Genomic DNA, 23,659 nt, shown 5'->3' on the forward strand with positions numbered 1-23,659 from the left:
GTGTACGGAGAAAGGTGCGGAAAAAATCTGACAACTGTAGCGGCCAAAGGAAGGTAAAAACTCCAACCAATCGTAAGGCGCGAACCGCTCTTCAGGAGCCAATCAAATCGCTTCGCCGTTCTACCAGCCCCCTGCGCGCACATTTCAATGGCGTGCACTGGTCCTGGTTCAGAGCGCGTTGCCAAGGCGCTCTCGGCGCTCGCAGCTCGCGTGAAAAATAGACGGAAGCGGAGCGGGCGCACTGCGCTCCTATGTGCGTTGTGTGCGGGCAGTCAGAAAGGTTAATAACATTGGAGGCGATCACAAACTACACGCGAGTGGCGCTCCCGCGTCCAGTGCGTTCGCTGCCAACGGGAGCTCCTCCAATGGGGTGCGAGCGAGGCGGATTCCTGGGAGATGCTACATTCGTGCTACATTCTAGTTTTCCAAGATCGTCGACCCTAGCTTTAAAAATGAGTTCTTCAAAAATGTAAATTTATGAAACACAATATTGAGCCAGTCGTTTCACCTGCACAGCAAATTGTAAATATTACAAAGACAGTTTGAATCACTTCTCATAGATACAGAGCGTTGGAGGCCGCCTGCTGGTGGTCATAATGTTATGGCTAATCTGTTTATATTCAGCATGTTGTTCATTAAGATTAAACACCAAGAACATGCTGTGATCCTGGTTATGTGTTCTATCAGCACTTCTGGATCACAAATGACGAAGCAGCTGCAGTCAGTTTCCACCAGCAGGCTGTTTTTCTTCTTTCTTCAGAGACAGGGCCGTTTTGAGAAATGGCCTTGTCCCCCTTTGAGGCAGTTGGAACATTTTCAAAACACCCAGAAGATTTTTTACTTTTCAATTTGAAAATGTTTACAAGGAACCTCAATCAGTCTTTATTGAGACAAGTCAAGACAAGATCGGCTTTATTTATCCTGTAATGGTGAATCCCCAGTGATATACAGCAGACTGATACATTGATAAAAGCACTAATTACAAAATAAATAAGTAAAAGACATTATTGTCGGACATGTTGGATTCATCCTTCTCAGCTCTTGCTCGGTGGTTTCAAAGAGTCCACATTACAGGTCTTTTCCCAGCAGGATTTATTTATTTATTCCACTTTATTTGGATGTTTTTGGTCATGGCCTCGTGTTTGAAACCCCGGCTGCAGATGATTAAAGCTCCTGGAGTCGCTCGGGGGTCACCGAGGTTCAGCCTGCCAGATTCCCTCTTTCTGTCCTTCGTACTGACTGACGGAGGGTCGGGCCGTCGCTGTGTTTGCGCTCGTCGCTGTTGTCCTGTGAAGTCTGCACAAATCCAACCAGCATAAGACCTGCTGTCCTCCCCCCTCCATCTGTCTCTCCTCCTCCTCCTCCTCCTCATTCTTTCTTGTTCTGCTCCTCTTAGCACATGTCTGGGAGTGAAATTAACCTTCCTCTCATCTTGTTTGGCTCAGATTTTCTTTTCTTGTTTTTTTTTTTTTTTTCTTCAAATTGCCACATTTTTGAGAGGGGAAAAAAATCCCAACTGACAGGTGTGAAAAAAATCTTCAGCCATGCTTGGATTTGCATGGAAATCTCATTAATCCGGCCCGGCCGGGTTCAGAATACCAATGCCTCCATGATGTGCTGGCAGTGCGACGTGAGGCGAGGTTCAGAGCGGCAGAGGCCACGAGTGGAGGACCGGCGCGGAGACGCCGCCGCGCTGAACCGCCGGCTGTTTGTGAGCCGCCAACGGAGACGGGATGAATACAGATACGAGGCTGGAAGCGTGTGGGACTGACCTTCTGCCGAGTGCTCGGAAAGCTGATTGGAAAAAAAAAAAAAAAAAAAAAAAAAACAAGCGGGAAAGGCAGCGTGGCTCCGAACGCCGAAACCAATCTGGAGGGGAGTAAATAGCATTAGCGTTCTGCGAAAGTTCACCGCCAATGTACAAACAATTTCACACAGCGGATAGAGAATGGAAAATTCTAAATATTCACATGTTTCTGATTTCAATAAACTGGAAATGAAACAAACAAACAACAAAAAAAAAAAACAAAAAAAAAAAAACCTTGAACAAGATGTGGGACGATGGGAGATCAGGCCAAACCGCAGAGACTCACGAAAAGAGGCTTGAATCAGATAATTTAATAGTTTGATGGTGGGATGAGATAAAAAGACAAACAGGATAAGTTAGTCTGTTCTCTGAACACACACACTCTCTAATAACTGCTGGTGTTCCTTGCTGAGAGAGGTGTGTTCTATGACAATTGTTTTAGTTTGGAAACCACAAAGAGCTCCTTCGTTCTGAGGTTTACAACCGGAAACCAGCAGACATCAACAACCTGAACTGTTGTCACGACACGACGCTGGAAACAACATTTGAAAAGGGCTCGAAAGGCAGAACTTTTTGAAATTTTCTTCAAGGAATATTTTGAAACGCTGCTGCCATGCTGCTGTGTATTGTTCTCTGCTGGCATGTGTGTGGTTTCATTACAAAAAAAGGACAGGAGGACAGGATGAAATATCGGCTGAGAAGCAGGTGGACAGTTTCCACACGGACATCCAGCTTCCTGGAAGAGACTAAAAACCATCACCTGGACTAAACCAGGTGTATCAGGAGAGGTCTAACTAAGCTTCTGTTTAAGATTATCTTAGTTTATTATAAAAAAAAGTACTTTTAAATAGCCACATATGTATTTTTTGATTGCAGTATAGCTGCAATTTTAAATATTTATGTTGTCAAGTAATTTTGGAGCGTGTAAATCAAGTGGAAAACCACAACAGAGACCAGACTGAGTGTTTCTGTCAGGATGTGATGGTTGTTTTGCCCTTCTCTGGAAATATTAAAGCATTTTTTTATTTCCAAAGTTTTGGACATGAATCTAATATGAATTTAAAGTCAATTTGAACTCACCAAGTGATTCTGCAGGCTTCAGAGACGCAGGCATCATTGTGTTGTATTCAAATAAAAGACAAAAATTTATATTCCACATGCAAAATTATTCTTCTGAAGTTGTGAGAAAATAGCCCAGGGCAAATCATATCAAGGTCGTTTATTATGTTTGGAGGTATTTTGCAGCTTTCGGCTTGTGGAGCGACTCTTTTCCCCGAGCAACTTTTAATGTAGTCCTGTTTTTAATTGATTCAATTACAATCACTTCATCTGATAAACCTACGTGGCAATTTAATTTGTGTATGAAGTGGAATGTGATTAACTCAGTCCTAATAGAGTTATAACTCCCTGTAATGAGCAGCAAAACCATATGTGCAGCAACATGTTTTACTTCTTCACTTCCAGCACTCGCACGGAGCAAAGGTGCTTTGTCTTTTAATTTGATTTCTCTGCTCAGAAGATTTACGTTTTTCTTCATTTTGTTACATCGGTAAGATTCATTGGATTTAAATGTGATTCTTGGAGATCAGAAAAAGGTAAAAGATTACAGATAAATATATACACAAACACAAAGAGGCTGGAGGTGATGGACACAGCTGCCTGTGATGCCGCTGTGTTGTTATTACCTTACATCAGGTTAAATCAAGCCTGCTGGAGCTCAATGTGCTTACCGCTCCATTTGCACCATTTCTGTGGAAATGGACTACACGTATATAGCGCTTTTTCATCTGTATTAGCAGAGACCAAAGCGCTTTACACTGTATTATCACATTCACCCATTCACACACACATTCACACACCGGTGGAGGCGGCTGCCATGCAAGGCGCTCAGTCCACCCACCAGGGGCAATTCAGGGTTCAGTGTCTTGCCCAAGGACACTTCGACATGCAGACGGGGGAGACGGGAATCGAACTAACAACTTCCCGATCATCAGATGACTGCTCTCCCCACTGATCCACAGCCGCCCTGTGTAAACAGACATCGTTTTCAAAACGTTGCCGTCTAAATGCAAAAAACTTTCTAAAACATGACCGATGAACACTTAAAAATGATGGAGCAACAAGCAGATTTCTGGGAATTAGCATGCTGAGCTAACTCACTTGTCTTTTCTGTATCTTAGGCCTCATTCACATGAGAACAAGCGATAGAACATTTTCACTTCAGAGGTGCTGCTGTTTGTGTAACGAAACCCCACACGTGACAGGCGTACGGACATTTGGATGGACGACGACAAATTTAGAATTCTAATCCTGGTGACTCCACCATAAAACTACCAGGAAGACATGAACCGGAAGACAAGACTCTGGAGAAAAAGCTTATAATTGTTCATCTGCATGTACATGTGAAGAAGAACGACTGACTCCTTCACGGTATGTCAGGAAAGTTACCTTTCCCCGGTTTACCGTGGAGGCACAGCCTTAGCCTTTTCAAAAAGCTGCACCTTGAGATCTGCTGTTAGAAAGTTGTGTTTTTGAACTTTGCTCGATGTCACCCAAAATGCAATAAAAGTTTTCTTTTTTTTACTGAAACACTTCATGTTTGAAATATGGAATTCCTCTAATAATACAGAGTAATGAGAGCTAATTCATTTTACAGGTATTCCTGTAATTCCAGAAGAAGCTGTAGGGACTTGTTATGACTTTTCCATCCATCCACTGATCAATCCATTCACCCATCATCTGTCTTTTGATCCACTGATCCATCCATCCATCCATCCATCCATCCATCCATCCATACATTCGTGTGAAACACGAATGTATGAAATAAGTTAAAGTCAGTTTGAAGGAAATCCATGGATATACAGTAGCTACATGCAGTCTTTATCTTTTACAGTAACATATGAAACCAACAACGAGACAGAACATAGGGAACAAGGACAGAGCACAACATCCACTGATATATATGTATATCTCAGCATTAAACATATTTCACACAGTGCAATATCAAATTGTCCTTATATGATGAAGACGTCTGGGAGGCAAGCAGCACTTGAACAGATCGGCCTTTTGATGACTTGAGGAAAGCTTTGCCGTACACGGAGTGAAAACATCTTTTCTGTTTGCACAGGCAGAGAGCTCGGCTTATCCAAGAGTGTGAAAATCATATTCTTGTGTTCTCCTCCCCTTGTGGTTTTATCTGTGGCTCTGGAACAGCAGATTTATGGCCTCCACTGACCGTAAACAGGACTAACTGTGGGAGAACAGGACCGGGTCAATTGGAGGCAGAGTGTTACCGCTGTCAGAGGAGCGCCGTCCCTCATCTCCTCTGTCCATCACATTAAATTGATGTGGCCCCATAAAAGGACAGCCAGGCAGGGGAAGAGCCTGCTGAGAGAGGGGAGAGGAGAGGAGTGACGAGTGGGGAGAATTCAGGTCAGAATCAAGACGCAAATCTATAGACGGAGGATGTTTAGCATCAAATTGCTGGATTTTCCAAATTATGCAACCGAGCATAAGTGACACCTGTTAAATGATGGATCATGAGGAGGACAAATAAAAACATTTGAGAGGAACTGGTGTATGACGCAGAACTACAGCGTCAACCAAATGTATGCTGTTGTTTTCTTCAGTTTCTCTGCTTTTCTCCAGGATACACATGTTTCTCACATGTTCTTCCTGCCGGTTCTGTTTGTGTTGGATATTCAATTAATTCATGGAGCTTTTTCTTCCTCGCGTCATTTTTCTTGCATGTTTCGGTCTCTGTTTACTCAACTGACAAGATCGTTTTCTGTCCAACTTCTGCTCAGTTAGCTGTAATTTTCTAGAAGATGTATTTCTATCAAATGATCTTTTGCATATGAGCAGCAACATGTTGAAATCGATGTCCGTTTGAACGGCAGAAACACTGAAAATGGTGGCGTTACCATGCCGAGCCATCAGTTGGTGCTGTTGTTTATTTCTGTAATAAAACATGAAGAATGGGAGAACATGGACAGACAGGAGAAACTTTATTTGCTTTAGACCTTAGTACATCAGTCCTGTGGGCTTTTTCAGAACAGTACTCCTGACTTTATCGTTCCACATATAACCCCAAGCCTTTTTTCTTTGCATTTGTTTCCGGGAGGTTTAATGAAAGTCTTCACTGATAGCCCTCAGGCCAGCATGGTTATTGTAAGTGTTGTGTTCAGTATTGTGTTCAGTATCTCTCTTTTGGACCCCACTTCTCTCTCAGACTTATTTTTCGGGATTATCTGCTATCGTCAGGCCTGCATCTCCTGGCATTCCTCAGCATCGCTTGCTTTCATCTTTCCATTTCACCTCTCCAGTTCTCTTTCCTGCATTTCCATTTCTTGTTTTTAAGCATGGCCGGTTTGGTTGTTCACCATCCGGTTGCCTCTATCCCTGCGTATCTACGCTTCAGCATCTCTCCGATCCCACCTGTGCTGAGTATAATGGAAAGACGTCGGGCGTGGCGGCTGTGACAGAAATGCCAGAAATGCCAGCCATAATTTCTTCTGTGTTTTGTGTGACAGAAGACAGATGTGCAGAGACAGAAGAGGGAAAGAGATGCACCTGTTTACGGCGACTCACAGGTTTTCCAACTGTGACACCTCCCTGTGGCAAGCTGAAGATTCAGAAGACTCGTGCCTGCTGACAAGGACTTATTTTGCTTTTGATACTAAGAAAAACAACCAAATCCAATTTTGAGCAATACTAGTTTATAAACTAAAGTCATATGACAGTATCAGCAAAGCTTGATTAAAAAAAAAGATATATAATAGAAATAATGAGAAATTAAGAACATGTTAAGAAACAAAATGTAAGATTTTGTTGCAGTTTGTGTGTCTGCTTACTTTGCAATTTTTCTCGGAGCCCCTAAAAATGCAATTTTTTGAAAGGTGGAACTTTTCACAGTTGCATACATTATTCTCAGCGTTTGTCATTTATTTTAAAATGACCATCATCGGCCCTAATTTCTCTTGAAGAACACTGAACAGGAGCTCCTCCAGAAGCGGAGCGTGGGTGTCAGTACAGAGGGGGCAGAGCATTCTCGAAGGGCCCTTATGATAGTAATTTTACCATTCAAACAATACCTCATGCTACCACCAAACAACACACTAATGCTCACTTTTATTGAGCCAAGCAAACCTCTATGCCTCAGAAAGCAGAATAAAGTCACAAACCAGTTCACAAACTTGTTCTGAAGAACAAATACACATATGCACGCACACACACACACACACACACACACACACACACACACACACACACACACACACACACACACACACAAGCCTGACAGGTGTCAATCTCAGAGCGTTCGCTGTCCATGGTGCTGAAAACTCAGATTAAAAACTCACTGGCTAAATCTGTACCATCTTTGATACAGCTTAAATATAAAATGAACACAGCTGGTCTAAAATTATACAATCTCTTCAGATAGATGTAGACACAGCTATCTATATCTTTTGGAATTCACGTATATTAGAAAAAAAATAGACTCGGCAGTCTCTTATAGTTGAGAGCAACACAAGGCACATTCAAATAGGCAGGTGTTTAAGACCACAGCATTCTGATAAAGATAATATTTTTGAAGGTTTCAGTGACTCACCAATGGCTTTGACGATAGGTTTTGGGTAGTACCGCTAGTGGCTAGCATAGTGTTTTAGCATACTGTTTAACTTCCCTCCAAAGAGTTCAGATCAAGTGCAAAGATAAAACTCGTTCATGCTGCACAGCCAATCAGCACTGGCTTACAGCTCTGATGCATTCATGGACAGTTGTAATGTAAGAATTGCCAAATTGGAGCCCACAATCATATCAATCAATCAATCAATCAATTTATTTTTGTATAGCCCAGTATCACAACAACAGTTGCCTCAGAGGGCTTCAAGATGTTACATTGGTCGGTAAAAGTAAAAACAGTGAATAAGCATAATGGTAATATGTCAATATTTACAGTACGAGACAGAACGAAGCAACCACCGCCTTCGACCCTCATATATACCTTCTCGCACACACTGCACATTTCATTATAATAATTTTACAACCTTGTGGGCCCTGGGGCGACTGCCCCCTTGCCCCCACTCTGGCCCCGCTACAGAGCTCCTCAGAACCAGAAACTGTTGGAGAACTGAAGTAAGGCTGGATGATTCTCTACCTATAAACACACAGGAGTGGGCCTTTAAGAGATGTTCACTCTGCAAAGCCCTCAATCGACCGAGTTTAATGGCAGCGGCCAAGAGGAGGGCCTCTGGATCTTCATTAGAAAAAAAGAGAAAGGCGGCAGAAGCCAGAGCTAATGTCTACTGGGACATCGGATCTACCTCAGTTTGGTTCCCTGGGAGACAGTGTGTGATCTTATGAGACCCAAAACAAAAAATGATTCATCTCAATCATTAAAGATCAGAATGCTTTCACAAGAAGATTGTTTTTGTTGTTGTTGTAAAGATCAACTCGAAAGACGCTTGAGTTTTTATGGGAAATGACCGTAAATGCAAGTGAATCTTCCTCAGGTCATGTAGCCAGTTGTTCAATCGTGCTGCATTTTATGAAACAGCTTCTTATAATTCACTTGACTCACTTTGATTGGCTGCAAACTTGAGAAATAAAAAAAAGAGCCAATAATGCAGCATCAGTTGAAAACACAGCTTTAGTGTCAGCAGTCTAGAGCTATTAATACAGGAATCCAGACAAACAGAACACACAAAAGACACACAATAAATACTACCGGGTGAAGACAATCATTCACTCAGACACAGGTGAAACACATCAGGGCAGGGAACAACAATCAGACACCAGGAGGGGAAGTCAAGGACCCTGAAACAAGAGAAAGAGCCAGAATCTCCAAAAGAATTCAAGAAATAAACACAAACCAATTCTTTACAAACCACAGAACAATTTGGGGGAAAATTTGCAAAGTCTTGCAGATACTGTAGGTTTATAGAAGCTGTGTCAAACATCTTGTTTGTAGAAGGAATAAATATATCCTAATTGGAGCATTTCCGTCTCCAATGAACCTTACTGTGCCAGATCAAAGCTGAAATGCAGCTGACGAGTGAACCTTCCCTATGTTACTGAAGCTACGAAGGTAATAATCCAAATAAAATCACCTTCTTACTGCCTCTGTCCGAAGTTTTGGATTCTGCGTTCAGCTTAAGTTTTGCAGATAATTGACGTCAGTGACGGCACATGCAAACAAATGTATTCACATAAGCTTTTCTTTATGGACAACAATCAGCTGGAAACTTATGTTTTTTCTGTTATTTGCTTGCTCTCGCCATGGAGTGATCAGATGGAGAGCTGAAACCCCACAATGAGGAGATGATTGGTCAGAACTCCAGAGTACAATGCAAAACAGAAGATGAATTCAACTTTTTTAGACAGCAAACTGCTGCTTTTATAAACTCCACCAGTTGGTCCCACTTGTGCTTGAGCTCTGGTTTCAAAACATCACACCAACAAGCCTTTAAAAGAAACATCTCGGTTTACATTAAGACCTGCTGCTGGGAATTCTGAGTGGGAAAAACTCAATCAACTCTATGTCAGGTTCATACTCTCACTCAGGCTCAGATTGGGACTGAAATTAAAGTTATTGCCAACAATAGGATTTACCAAGGCTGTGACCGTGTACACAATCAAGCATGTAAACCCATCAAGCAAAAGTGTGTCATGTTTCTCGAGCTTTGGTACGTCAACATAAGAATCCAAGCTCCTGATTTAACAGGGTTAGTCACAGGTTTCAGGCCATGTGTTCTGCAGAGGTAAATATGATGCCAGTTCAGTAAGTGTGTCTCATTTTGGAAGCATTTACATAAAAGAGTCAACAACAATTTGCAAAGATCCAACCACTTGTCTACTGTTCTCTCTCCTTATTGGACTCTGTCATGAACTGGATTGTTTGTTTTTCAACATTTGAACCCTTTTTGGATCCTACAAAATAGGCTGTGGATGATCTAACTGTCAAGAGGTGACCAATAAAGCTGAGCTCCATCAAACCCTTGAAGAAACACTTGATGATTTCCAAATCAGACAGAATGATCTAAACAAGGGTCACAGAGTAAACTTCACCTCATACTGGCCACGTCTGCCAGATAGACTTCCAGATTTGCATTACGCTGAGTGTGGAAGTGAAAATGTGCAGTGGAATGTCACACTGGGTATTTGTAAAGGAGAACGTTGAGGACCCACAGTTCCAAGGAATGAATTCATTTGGCAATTTTCTCTCTAAATTCAAACCCAGCTCTGACAAACATGTTACTCAGCCACAGTGCTTGACATTGGTCCTTTTTCCGAGTGGTTGAATCCAGAACCGCAGCTCTCATCAGTAAAATTGCAGCAAGTGTTCTGCCTTGACTTGAGTTTACAAGAGAAATGACGGCATTTCAAGGCTTTTTGGAAGCAGTTTATTTTTAGCCCGAGTAACACCCTGTGAGAAGGTCAAACAGAGACAATCTGAAAGGTGAAGGTTGGAATCGAGGGAGGAGGTGTTCAGACGGGAGATGGAGGGAAGTCCCTGAGACAGATGGCGGGGGCCGCACTGAGAATTCTTCTGCCTTTTACGAGAGCCCCTCGACACACGTAACTCCAGCTGCGAGCGGCTCTGAGCGTACTGCCGGCAGCCGCCGAGAGGCAGCAGCCTGCCAACAAACCGCCGCTGACGAAGGGGGATGGTGGGGGGGGGGGGGGGGGGGGACCAGGCGCTCAGGGAGAGGAGTGTCAATGGAAGGCACACACGGACCCCGTTCCGGTGCGTGGACGGGGAGGGGGCTCGGACGTGACTGTCTGCGCCGTCACACGGTCACGGTCGGCTCCTGTGTGATCGCTGGACTGGATAGATTTAGAGACTGATCAGCAGTGACGGGTGGGAAATGGAGGGAGTGAATTTTCTGGAGATTTTCCCATGCGGCTCGGGCGGGAGATGAGGCAGGGGGGCAGGCAGACGAGGAGATGCGCAGATTGACAGAAATGGCGACATGCGGAAAGATGGGAAAATAAAACGAAGGCGGGCATTGAAATGATGAAATGGAGAGGAGGGGTAAATAGGATGGAAAACAGGGTAAAAGACAGAAAAATGCTGAACAGAGAACTCACAAACCACGGCCCAGGATTTAAACCTGTGATCCCAGCCCTCACTTTCATCCACACTGTTTGTCTCAATTTGTTCCAAATACTTTCAATTTCACAGCAAGCCTCTGTTTTTGTTTTTTCCTCTTCTTAAAATAACTGTTTATGTGTCATTTCAGCCTGGCCTCCCCTTTAGGTGGAATCCACCTGGAGGAGACGGGTCAAGCTGTGCCATTATGCGGCCGTTCCCGCCGCACACGTCCTCTCCTGCAGCCCATTAAGCATCGAGAGGCAGGAAAGTATTCAACAGCCCAGCCAATTTCAGATTTCATTTCAGCTCAAATTAATCCAGGAGCAGGAGAGTCCAATACAAAACACTCAGAATCTGCAGGATTTTCAAGGATTAGCCTCTCCGTTCATGCCTTGCTCTGCCAGCTTCTACCTGAGTGGTGCTCGACCGCCGCGGCCCGAAGTTCCATGGCGCCGCTGGCTGCAGCTCTCATCCAAGATTGGATTGAAAGAAAAAAGAAAAGAAAACCCACCTGGTATTCAATTTTTTAAGTATTCCATCCTCATTTGGAATTACCTTCTCCTTGAAAGGTTGTTTTTTTCTTTATTTCTTCTGAGTTGCCTGAAGCATTACAGAAGCTTTTGCGGCTCTCACGTCAGTTGTCAAGGAGCTGCTGCTTTTCCTTTCCTATTTATCACCCATTCACCTTTAATTAGTTTTTTATCAGATGATCACTGAGGTCAGTTCATCTCTACACATAACAAATCCAGAATTAATTCAGAGGCTTGATTTACCAAGAGAAGACACGTGCGTGACAACCAATAATGTAATAATGGACGATAATGGAGCAATTATGGCTATTTTTAATGTAAATGTAGCTATGCTACATGCTAAAGTGTTTGAGGCTGAAACACCAGCGATGCTACATGCTAAACATGACAGAAGCTAATTTCGCACGTTTGCATATGATGTCTAAATTAGACTTAACAGCATTTAATAAAGAAACACACCAGTGCTTGGCATTAGCAAGTAGCTAAAGGTTAGTACTCACCTGTGATTTTAAAAAGTGGCATTAAGCAATGTTTTGAAAAACTGTCCATTTTCATGGAAACAGTAGAAACGCTGGAAACAATGCAGTTGTCATGTCAAGCCATGAGTTGGTGCTGTTGCTTGTATTTGTAATGAAACCATGAACACAGACACAGAGAACAGAGGTCATAAACCTTCACAATGACGAGAACACACACGTTCATATGAACAGACGAGGAGGTTGAATCGATATTCTGGTGACTCTCAACTCTAAAACTACCAAGTCCAGGAGAAAATGGACTGAAACACAACAGGCAGCCGCCATGTTTGCTACGGTTCATCTCGTCCCACAGAAGAACTGTTCACTATGAGAGTGGTGTGCATGTGAAGCAGCTGCGTTTCAGAAAAGGAGTATTTCCCCTGTTTACATGAAAATGCAGTTGGAGCTTTTTCAAAACGTTGTGCTTTTAGTGGCTCTGAACACTGCTGTCATCTCAACAAACACTCAGAATGCAAATAAAGTTTTCTGTTTTCACAAGAAAATGTTCTGTAATCGGTTCCTGTATGGAGCATCGAGAATAAAATGTAGTTTCTATAAATGTAAAAAAAAACCCCACACTTTTTGCAATTGCCCCATTACTGGGTTACTTCATTAAGTAGCTTTTGTTTGTGCTGTTTGGGTGGATTTTCACACATGGAGTCGTCTCATTTCCAAGTGTCTCCAGAGATGCGAGGAGTCGTCTGCTCAGCTAACCGCTACCAAGGTGACCAGATGCTGAGCGCCATCCCAGGAGTCACGATCAACCGCTGTCAGCGACGTCTGCATCACATCTGTGCAAGTTACATCTAAAGCACAGATATTAAACATCTAAGACGTTTTGAGCTAAAGTGTTCAGTTTTGTTGGCTTGTATTCGACCACCTTCCAGTGCTTTCCTAATGTGGAGTATATTGAAATGATGGATGAATGGATGAACTTTACGGCTACAGAAATATAGAAACAACATATAACAATTAGCCGAGACCAGAGGCGGAGCGTGGGTCTCAGTACAGAGGGGACGGAGCTTTCTTGACGGCCCCTTATGATAGTGATTTTACCATTCAAACAATACCTCATCCTACCATCAAACAACACACTAATGCTCACTTTTATTAAGCCAAGCAAACCAATATGCCTCAGAAAGCAGAATAAAGTCACAAACCAGTTCACAAACTTGTTCTGAAGAACAAATACACATACGCACGCACGCACACACACCACACACACACACACACACACCACACACACACACACAACACACACACACACACACACACACACACACCACAGACAAATTCAGCTGACAGGTATCAATCTCAGAGCGTCCGCTGTCCATGGTGCTGCAACTCAGATAAAAAACTCACTGGCTTAATCTGTACCATCTTGATACAGTTTAAATATAAAATGAACACAGCTGGTCTAAAATTATACAATCTGTTCAGATAGATATAGACACAGCTAGGGGTGTGCATTGGCACTGCCCTCACGATTCAATTCGATTATGATTCACCAGGTAACGATTCGACTCGATTCGATTCTACGATGCATTGCGATGCATCAAAATTCTACTGCACACAATAAGGCAATTTTTTTCATCAATCACGAGCCAATACAAGCAGTAAGATTTAACAACAGATTTTATTGGGTGCTTCGTGTGTATTCACTTTCCTGTATCTTTAACATACAAAATAAAAATAAAAATAAAATAAAATGGTACAGGTGAATTCCTGTGCAACAATAAATAATAATCACAATCACACTATTGTAACAACAACCACCCAGGCACCTAGCAGTAAAAATATTCAGTGCAACACACAGTCACCACAATTGCTGTGAAGCGTTTTTTTTTTCCAAGTAGTAAAGTTAAGTGCAACTATTCTCAACAAAACAGCAGCTTAGCAGCTTTAATGACAAGTATAAACTTGAGATGAGAATCCTATCTGGCAATCACATCATCTGCATACAACTAATTATCAAGATGTGAAATACATCATAATGTAAACTAAAAATAAAGTCTGTAGGCTGAGCCTACTACCAAATTTGTGCAAACAACTTCTTCCATCTGAGTTCAACATCACCATCATCAACAATTTGTTTCAGAGTGAGGAAATATGGTTTGACCTAAGCCTACATCATAACTTCTCACTGTTCAGCATTTGGGAATTTCAAGGTTCTTGTGTAAAACACAAGCTGATCGACATGATCCGGTTTGAGAGTGCTTCTTTTTGCAGTGATAACATCTCCTGCAGAGGAGAACACTCTCTCTGCTGACACGCTTGTCCCTGGGATGCACTGGGATGCACTGGGATGAAGTATCTCTTTGCCAACCTAGAGAGGAGAGGAAATGTGCCCTTATGGCGATGCAACTAGTCCAAGGGATCCTCAGAGAGAGGCACAGATGGGAACTTGCAGCACAAGGTCCATTTTCCTCCTCGACGGTCTTACTTTGTACTGCAGGTCACTGATGTTTATTGAAAGCAGGTCCCAGCAAACTCTAAGCAGTGATGAGGCCCTTCTTTTGGGACCAGAGGGGCCTGCTGAGTCTGACACATCATCCACAGACAGCAAATCTTCTTGGTTCCTGAACTTCCTGTTTCCGCCAGGCGCTTCATCTGCTTTCTGTCCCACGTCTCCTCTCATACTGTATTTGAACAAAATAAATAAGAGCAAAAAACAGCAGTTAACACTTTTTCAGCCAATGCTGCAGCTCACATCACAACAAATAACTGTTTTTTTCTCAGTCTTAACATTTTACTGACTGTGTCTAGCTACTTATTTAACATTCCATATTATTCCCAATTGAATTTAAATTTATTCTATAAGTTTTACAAGTAGAAATCAAAATTACCTCCAGAGATGCAGCCTCTGAGTCACTCCTCGCGTAGACATCCAATCTCTCCTCCTCTGTCAGGAAAGGTAACCCCTTAAAGCTAGGGTCGACGATCTTGGAAAACTAGCATGCAGCACGAATGTAGCATCTCCCCAAGACTCCGCCCAGCTCCCACCCCATTGGAGGAGCTCCCGTAGGGAGCGAACGCACTGGACGCAGAAGTGCGCACACGGAGTTTGTGATCGCCTCCAATGTTATTAACCTTTCTAACTGCCCGCACACAACGCACATAGGAGCGCAGCGCACCCGCTCCGCTTCCTTCTATTTTCACGTGAGCCGAGCGCCGAGAGCTCCTTGGCAACGCACGCGCGCTCTGAACCAGGGCCAGTGCACACCATTGAATGGGGGGCTGGTAAACGGCGAAGGGATTTGATTGGTTCCTTAAGAGCGGTCCGCGCGTTACGATTGGTCAGAGTTTTTACACTCCTGTGGCCGCTACAGCGGTCAGATTTTTTCTGCACCTTTTTCCGTCCACATAATGTATTGACTTCTCCCAGAGGGCAAGGAGCATTTCACTCATTATGACAAAAAATGCTTTTGGACAACATCGTCTACCCTAGCTTTAAAAGCGAGGATCCAGGGCAGGAGTGTGAAGGATCTTCTTCTCTGCCCCACTGTTGTACTGTAGATCTGTTTTGATGGCATTCTTCACATCACGGATCAGTGGTTGGTCTCCAATAGTGTCTGACATGCTCTGGAGGAGTTGGGCATATACTGGTGCAATGAGGCTGACTGTAGGACTGCTCTCCTCTGACATAAAAACAGTGGCATCCTTCAGTGGTTTTAATGTCTTCACTGCTTCCTCCACATTAGCCAGTTCTGCTCTGCTGAGAGTGACGATCTCACCTTCTTCTACATTGAGGGCAGGCGACAGCAAGGTGGCATGCACTGCAGCTTGCAGTTGCAAAAACCTCTCCATCATGTCGTGAGCACTATTCCACCTTGTGACAACGTCAGTTATCAGTTTCAGTGGACGTGTCAGTTTAAGAACAAGTCGCTGGTTTTCTTCAAACAGGTGCTTTGCCTTTGTGCTGCAGTGGAAGTATGCTGAGATACGTCGGACTCTGCCCAGCAGCCTGGAGACCGTCGGCAACTTCAGCGCCAACTGCGCCGCAAGGTTCAACGTATGTGCAAGCATTTGACGTGGGAATTTCCCAATTTCAGCAGCACTTAACATATTAGCGGCGTTGTCCGTCACCAACACAACACTTTTATCGGTTAGCTGCCATTCTTCCACAACATCCAAGAGTAGCCTCGCCATATGAGCAGCAGTGTGGCTCTCATAAACTGCTCTTGTCTGGAGCACATGTGACACAATTTGCCAGTCCTCGGTAATATAATGGGCCGTGATAGTTACATAGGACTCTGTTGCAACTGAAGTCCACGCATCAATTGTAACTGCTACACGACTGGCTTTACACATGCATCCATTACCTTTGCTTTGGTTTCTTTATACAGTGCGAGAAGCTCAGAATCAGTGAAGGTAGCTCTTGTTCGTAGCTTATATCGGGGCTTAATTGTTGTAAGCATTTGGCGAAAACCTGTGTTTTCCACACAGAATATGGTCGTAAATCCTTCGCTATGAGCATGCCACTGACGTGTAATCGTCTTTGCTCTCTCGAGTGTGTGGCAACGTTGACACTAGCGACTCGTCAATTTCGGCTGGTATGTGTGACTTTTGTGTTGTTGTTGCTTGTTGTTGAAGCCAACCTCCGGATGCCAACGATTAACATGGTTCTTGAAGTTAGTTGTGTATGCCACGTGCTTGATTTTAGTGAGGCCAGATTTTACAACCACTGCATACATCTTGCTCTTTCCATTAACTTCGTAGAATTCCAAATTTGCCCAGATGTCCGCTTCCAAGTTTTTGGGTGTTGTTTTTAATTACAGTCTTTTGTGATCATCTCCCTCCGCCTCAGCCATCCTGTTGTGCTAACTAGCATGCCGCCGCTTAGCATGTAGCTACGTTGCTCCGGAAATGCCGCCGGAAGTACTTGAAACTTCACAACTTTATTGTCCACTCGAGGCCAAAATAAACAGCGACATAATCGATTACGTCACGTTGTGTATGGAAATTTTATGTATTTGATGCAAGTGATGGTTATCAACTTTAAGTAGACTCCTTAGCAGACGGCCCCCTGGACTCCTGACACCAAGAAACCCAAATGGGGGTTCTCTCCTGTTTGTCCTGTTGCATTTTAAGCAGATGTGTCTCCCCCTGACCGGGTGTAATCTCCAAATGGTATCTGTGGTCTGTATGCTGTTCTTCTCTGATGCATCGGCAGCCACAGGGGGTTGAAGTAGGTTGGGTGGTTGGAGTTGTTCCTTTGTCACTTCATATGTTAAATATGTGTCCCTTCCTATCTCAGGGCAGCCTCTAAGACATGTTAATGACATTAACATGTCTGCCCCTGGCCACAGGGGTTCAGGGCGGGGTATAAATATCAGTCTGTGTCTCAGAACTTCAGAACTCACACTGACTGAGCAGCTGTGACTTCTCTCCTGTTGCAACTGGAAATAAAGGAACCAATAAGGAACTCATCGTTGGTGCATTTATTAATAGAATTTCCACAACAGTTTGGCGTTGTTGGCAGGATCCTACGAGTGAACCCCGGCGGAGGACGACGACCTGGTGACTGATCATCCTGCAGACAAATTACTGCAGCCCCACTGCATTTGCTGGACCAGAAGGGGACTGGGTCTGAGCCCACTGTCCGGGACACCGATAGGATCCACGAACAGATTTTTTCTCCTCAGAGGAAATTCATCAGGCACCCGGTGAGTTCCTTTCATATTGGGTTGTTTGGGGGACTGAGATAGGAAGGGTGGCTGGACCACCTAGAGCATTTCCTATCTAAGTGGCTGGGCCACAGTGACCAGATATCTAAGTGGCAGGACCACAGTGCCTGGGTCACAAAGAACATTTCCTTAAGTGGCAGGGCCACAGTAACTGGGTTACATTAAGGGAAGGGGGTTTTTAGCACTATTGCACCCTGTGACGGGGTCACGAAGGCAAAGGCCAGTGGAAGACGTTCCAACTGAGGATGGGTAACAGATCTGTTAAAGTAGAAAGTCCTCCAGACAGTCCGATATGTAATGACATGTCTAAGAAATATGGGCCCAAGTGTGTGAAGTGAGTGAGAGAATGGTGTGAGAAGTTTGGCCTCCCCAAAGGGGGAAGTTTGAGTTTGAGTGTGAACCAGAAACTTAAGAAAAAAAAAGAAAGATAAGAAAGCAACTAAGTGTAAAATGGCAGGAGATTTGGATGTGAGTTTAGATGTAGGAAACAGAAAGGAAACAGCTTTAAAGCCGTCTCACACGGCCCCGCCGTACATTAATACACACAGTGGTGCTTCACCTTCTGGCCTTGCTCCTGCTATACAGGCACTAACTGCGCTGAAAGTGGACCCTGACCTGGACTCGCATCCCCCTCGCCACCGCCAGCAGACACCATCAGCAGCAGCAGACGATCAAGCCAGAGGAAACGCTGATTCAGATTCTGCTGCGAGCAGATGTCGAGGTCGCAGTCCTGTGAGACCTCTGCCACACACTCACCAACGGCAGCGTTCTGTGTCCACCAGATCCCATCGGGGGCAGAGTCCACCATTATAGAAAATGGACAGGCATTTGGACAGGAGTTTCAAGCATTCTGCAAAGAATTCAGACCCACTGGAGCAGAGATGAGAAAAGCCCTCACCACCAGCAGCAACACCAGGCACCGTCACCCTCAGCAGGCGACCCAGCAGGAGATGGAGCCACATGAGAGACCTGGACTGGGACCACGCAGACAATGCCTCACATCGCATGGCCTTGACAGCCCTGAGAACCTTGAAGCAGGGCCCTCAGAAAATGGTGGAGAATTTCATGCATCGTGCAGAAGACATCTTCAGTCTCACTCTGATCTGTAGCGTCCTGCAACACTGGGGAACGACGCGGGTTCCTGGGAAAGGCTTCTGTGTGCTACAATCATGGATGGACTGTCTTCCAACACAGCAGCTCATGTGAGCCACCTCTACATGAGACTGAGACCTGAGATCCGTCTCTGCTGAGGAGGCTCTGCAGCCATGCCCGACACAGGCTCAGGGAAAAGGCCGCTGCACAAACTGCCAACTGAGATGCTGCACTTCATAAGGCGCTCTACCATGTGCTCCGGATCTGCACCTGTCCAAGGAAATCAGAGAAGGTGGCCGCGAAAGAGGTTGTGGACGAGGAGGTCAACACAGAAGGGATTTGGTTGCTGTTTTGTGTGGACAACATGGACATTGGGCCAGAGAAAGTTCCATGGGACAGTTTCGCCACCAGGATAACAACCAAGAGCAAGCAGACTGATGGTGTGAGAGGGGGGAGGCGACTCCAGGATCGTGGATTCCACTGATGAGATTTCAACAGCGACAGAAAAGGGAAGTGAGACATGACAGACACACAAGCATATGCGAGACATCACACACGTGCATATATAGACACTTAGCGATACAAGAAGTCACATTGTAGTATTTATGGTGGACACAGGAGCCACCCATTCAGTCATACAGCATGGCTTCCTCACTCCAGGTCTAAGACTGAGTGAGGATTCCATAAACTCCAGCCATATCTGAGCATCAGCAGAGAGAGTGGGTACAGCGCCAGCAGCCTGTTCACCCTCTACAGGACCACAGTCACTCACAAATTCTTTCTATCAAAATTATGCCCGGTCAATCTACTGGGTAGAGATCTAATAGTAACTCAGGCTCGCGGTGTGTCAGGACCTGAGGGGCTGGGCCCCAGTTGTTCCTGTGGAGGACAATATGAGCAAATTCACAATGGTGAAAGATTGCCCACTGACACCCAGCTGTGTGTATCAGTGGAGACTTGGTCAACAACCAACTAATCTGCATTGTCTGAAAAGATTTATGATCGAGTGGCGTCTTCCTTAGTTGTTATGGAAGCAGCAGATTTGCGCTGTACGTCCTATTCCTGCTATGATGGTCTAGATGAAAGTTATGAAAAAAGCTGTTCAGAGAGACACATGACAAAATGACAAACTTGATGTTTCACACTTGGTGTGGGACTGTGGTCTCCCTCACTCCTTCACAGTTCACTCTGTGAAGGGGGGTGAAGGATCTTTGCCTCAAATGTCTTTCCTGCCCAGCGCACTGTGCAGCTGACGTGTTAGTATATTTTCAAGCTCTAAAGAAAATTAAAACAAAATCAATAAACTTAACAAGAGAGAGAGAGAAAAAAAAAAGAAGAGTAAACTGCAAATAGACAATAAGAATGGAAGCGAAAATAGGATTTTAAGAAAGAGGAGGGGCAGTTTCACAATCCTGCCCACAGCTGCTGCAGAGGCTGTGGGGAGAGTAGGGAAAGTCAGGCCGACTCTGAACTGTAATAAATTGACTTCAGAATATACCAAAATGAAAATTAGAAACTTTTAAATCATCTAAATTAGTTGTTTTTACGGGAACCCAAATGTACCTGTGGAGTGTGGAATGTATTCAGTGAAGAAACATCGATGTTTTGAGTATGAATGTGGAAGTTTGAGTGATCTGAAGGCCTTGAATACATGGTGTTTGATCTTTTTGGTGTGTTAGAGCTCTGGCTTTGTACTCGGTGGACACCTACTGCAACCAGTTTCAATCTGTGGGGTGTAGTTTGGGTTTTGGAAGAAAGGTGTGATTTTCCACATCCAGGAAGTGTCTTGGATGTGAGTGAGTACATGGTGAGGTCTGAAATATGTGTATGGTTTATGTTTTATGTTTTGGGTAAATAATTATTCAGTGGCTCATTTGTAAGTCCGGCACTGTCGGTAAATCATCATGAGAGCATGGTTGATGTGATACTGCAAGTGAGAGAAGAGCATGATGGGTTCATGTAGACTAGAAGGATTACTGAATGTGTGGCTGCTTTGCAGCAAAGTGGAAGGTTCCAGTTAAATGAAGTGCCTTTTCCCAAAAGAGTTTGGGAAAATGTAAAGTTTAAATGGGAAAAAGAAATCAGGTAAAAGACAGATTTGTAGTCAGAGAAAAGCAGGTTAAGAGGAGGAGATGATGAAAGTGATAAGATGGTGAAGGGAAAGTGTAAAGAACGAGAAGAGTAAGTGATATGAAGAGAATGCAGTAGAATGGTATTTTCATGGTGAAAAATCATTCTGTTACAAGTCAACTGTTTTTAAATGCCACCATTGATCACAGATATATTTTAAACTGGTGCTTGCATGATGAGGAAACACCAGTTTAAAGGGGGAGAATTAACATTTTCTGGTCAACTTTTCTGTGATGTGTAAAAGTTTTTTTGTGATCAATAATCTTAAGACCTTAATTTTTGACCAGTGCTGAGATTTTATGTAGACAGTGGTTGCACAGCACATTCAGTAATTTTAAATTAATTTGGAGTTTAAGTCTGCAGAGATGTGTTTTTCACACTGCAGGAGGTCAGGACACAGAGCAAGAGAACCAACAGCAGCGTTCTTCTCTGTGGTGGACCTTTTCAAATGCATTCTTCTCTGCCCCAGCTCACCCAGATGTGCTGGTTTGCATTTGAATTCCAAGGGAAACCAACACCTTCACATGGCTGTGGCAAGGTTATTTACAATTCAGTGCTGTGTGTCCTCCTCTCTTATCTTTTGCTCTTCCTCTTGTAGTATGTAGATGATCTTCTGGTCTGCTCACCTACAGAGGCCTAGTGTCAAGTTGACACCCTGACATTGTTGCAGCATCTCTTTGGGTAAGGTCACAAGTGTTCTCTAAACAGAGGCATCTATGGGTCGCATTTTCGCAGCTGGGGAACCGGTTCCATGGACCCTCGAGGCAGAGGAAGAACCGGGTTGGGTTCGCTGTCTGTTCAGATTCTGAAACTTTGACCTCTGGTTCCCTCCCTGCTCACTGCTCTGATCAAACTGCAGAGTTGCACCTGGTTCTGACCATGTGTTGAAGAGCGGGAATGGTTCAACAGATTACATCACTGCAGTCCACTAAAGGATTCTCAGTAGTCGTAGAACAGAGTTGTAAAAAATGTTTGGGGTGTGCTGCTCACAATGCAGGCCGGGTCGAGCCTGTGGAGAACGCTGCTCATCCTCATCCTCACCAGACTTTCCTTTGATCATCTGATGAACTGACCCCTGTGGAGGGAAGAACTATCACATGGTGGGGGTTGACACTCACCAAATGGGTGTATGTGCTGCTGTGATGCGCTCCGCTCAGCATCCAGTTTTATGGAGGGATGTTCATCAGCTTCTGATAGGATGTTAAATGTTAAATGTTGTTGTTTGTTTGTTGTTTGTCTGTTTGTCTGGCATGTCTCAAGCATGATATGACTAACACTTAAACTAACAGAAATAATCCACTAACTCTAAACCAGACTCACAGTTTTTCCAACAGGTGACAAAGATCCTGGAACCCAACACCTCCATCAATACCATCATATGATGAATATGGATGATGGAATTATTGTCTAACTTTGTTTTCTATCATTTCAGCAGTTCCAGCATGTCAGAGGGAAGAAATTGGCTGATCAATTCTAACATTTTATCTGGGATATAATGTTGAATTTGACACTAAATTCTTTATTATGCTTAAGGACTTCTTTAGGTTATACAAGGTCAAGGGTTAATTTGGCAATTTGCAATGGTGATTTAGCATCAACGAAGGTTCAGGTTGAAACTAATGAGTCAAGGTTTTTACAATGAAGCAGTAACTGACTTCTAGGTTTTCAAAGAATTTTTAATGGTCGTGTTATGTCAGGGGACATTAGATTAAACGAATAATTGTGTTTATGTGTTTAAAGATTTGGGTTAGTTCAAAGTTAGGGTAGGATGGTCTGTCTCTGTTTCTCTTCTTCCTTTCAGATGCCATGACTGCAGTTCAACAACGCTTCATCTCCAATGGGGACAGACGGTCACAGGATGTAAATGGAAAGAGTTCCAGATCATCCTTTGAAGGCACAGAACAAGAGGTCAACCCAGGAGGAAGCAGCTGCCACTCGACAGACACTGGAGGATGCAACTCCGAGAAGACAGAGTCTCCATGACCGACAGACCGTGAAAGAAGCTCTCCCTCGCCCTGCTGAAGATCCCCTTCATCAGCTGAAACCAGGAGATCGGGTCCGGGTAAAGGGCTGCTGAAGGAAACATTGGAAGACAAGACGCTGGCAGACCCTTCAACAACACTGCTGTTAAGTGATCTCCCAGCCACAGGGCAGAATAATCCCTGAGATCAACTCCCGTGTGAGGTGGTCCACCCTCCACGAGGCAACGATGAAGATGTTCCTGTTCCTGATGAAGCTGTTGCCTCAGACGACAACAGCACCTTCACCTCAGCACAGACACATGGCAGACCTCGTGGGACCTCAGGACAACCGATGGGGGAAAACAGTCCACACAGGAGCACGAGGACTTCGTAATTCCAGCTGTATCGTTTTGACTCTCACAGACGAACAGAAAACCATGCGTGTCATGAGCCTGCGGAACAGAGCGGCCTTGAATTTCCTTCTTGTCAAGAAAGGAGGGGTTTTGCGCTCTTATTGAGGAACTGTGCTAGAACCCTGACTATGCTGCTGCTGAAGATTTAAAGTTGCATATGTTTGAGTAAAATTTTCCATTCAATAATGATGATTGAAATGTATTTGATTTAATCAAAAGGGGGAAACTGTAATGGAAATTTTATGTATTTGATGCAAGTGATGGTTATCAACTTTAAGTAGACTCCTTAGCAGACGGCCCCCTGGACTCCTGACACCAAGAAACCCAAATGGGGGTTCTCTCCTGTTTGTCCTGTTGCATTTTAAGCAGATGTGTCTCCCCCTGACCGGGTGTAATCTCCAAATGGTATCTGTGGTCTGTATGC

This window comes from Salarias fasciatus, chromosome 6, assembly GCF_902148845.1.
Source record: "Salarias fasciatus chromosome 6, fSalaFa1.1, whole genome shotgun sequence".
Classification (NCBI taxonomy): domain Eukaryota; kingdom Metazoa; phylum Chordata; class Actinopteri; order Blenniiformes; family Blenniidae; genus Salarias; species Salarias fasciatus.